This window comes from Cryptomeria japonica, chromosome 10 (genome assembly GCF_030272615.1).
Source record: "Cryptomeria japonica chromosome 10, Sugi_1.0, whole genome shotgun sequence".
Classification (NCBI taxonomy): Eukaryota; Viridiplantae; Streptophyta; class Pinopsida; order Cupressales; family Cupressaceae; genus Cryptomeria; species Cryptomeria japonica.
The window spans coordinates 35,153,757-35,155,034 of record NC_081414.1 but is presented as its reverse complement, the minus strand read 5'-3'; positions in this window follow the sequence as shown (position 1 = coordinate 35,155,034).

The following is a 1,278-nucleotide window of genomic DNA, read 5'->3' as shown; positions in this document are numbered from 1 at the left end:
ATTGCTTGGGTGTGACAATAAGGACATCCGTGTCTGGAAATTCCACCTGTATTAGTTGTTTATCTGGTATTGGTGCTTCAACCAGTTGATCTACAATTACCTGTCCTTTGATAGCCCGACGCTCTGTGTACTGGATATCAAACTCACTGAGAATCATGACCCATTTAGCCAATCATCCTGTAAGATCTACTTTGTTGAGTAAATACTTGAGAGGATCAATTTTTGCTATTAACTTGATTGTATGAGCTAGCATGTAGCGACGAAAATTTTGAGAGGTGAACACCACAGCTAAACAAGCCTTCTCAATGAATGTGTAATTTAGGTCATATCCATTTAATGTTCTACTGATGTAATATATAGCTTGTTCCTTACCTTCTTGATCTTCTTATGCTAGTAGTGCCCCCAATGATACTTTCGTTATTGAGATGTAGAGAATGAGTGGCTTCCCTGCTATTGGTGGTACTAGAACTGGCAGATGCATTAGATATTGCTTGAGTTGGTAGAATGATTCTACACACTTGGCTTCCCATCTGAAAGGTATGTTCTTATGTAGCAGATGATTGAATGGTAGGATTTTATCTGCCAGTTGGGATGTGAATCGCTAGATAGACTGCAGGCGTCCTTGTAGAGATCTGAGTTGGCTAATGTTCTTGGGAGGTGACATCTCCATGATGGCCTATACCTTCATTGGATCTACTTCAATGCCCTTTGCAGACACAATGTAGCCTAATAATTTGCCTAATGTGACCCCGAAGACACACTTCTTAGGGTTGAGTCTGATCTTGAACTGTTCCAATCTTTAAAAGATTTTATCTAATATGCCCAGATGTTCTGCTCAGGTGTATGATTTAGCGAGTAAATCATCCACATAGTCCTCCATGAAGGTATGCATCATATCATGGAAGATTGTCATCATGGCCCTTTGATAAGTTGCCACAGCATTATTTAAGCCAAAAGGCATGACGTTACAACAATACATTCCCCATGGATAGGTGAACGTAGTTTTATCTTGATCCTCTGGGGCAATTTTGATTTGATTATAGCTAGAGAAATCGTCCATTAATGATAACATTGTGTGGCCTGCTGTTAGATCCACAATTATGTCGATGCTGGGCAAAGGAAAGTCATCCTTTGGATAGGCTTTGTTGACATCTCTAAAATCTGTGCATATTTGGATGCTTCCGTCAGGTTTTGAAACTGGTACAATGTTTGAAATCTATTCAGCATAGTTTATAGGTCAAATGAATCTGACATCTAATAACTTCTTTAGTTCAGCTT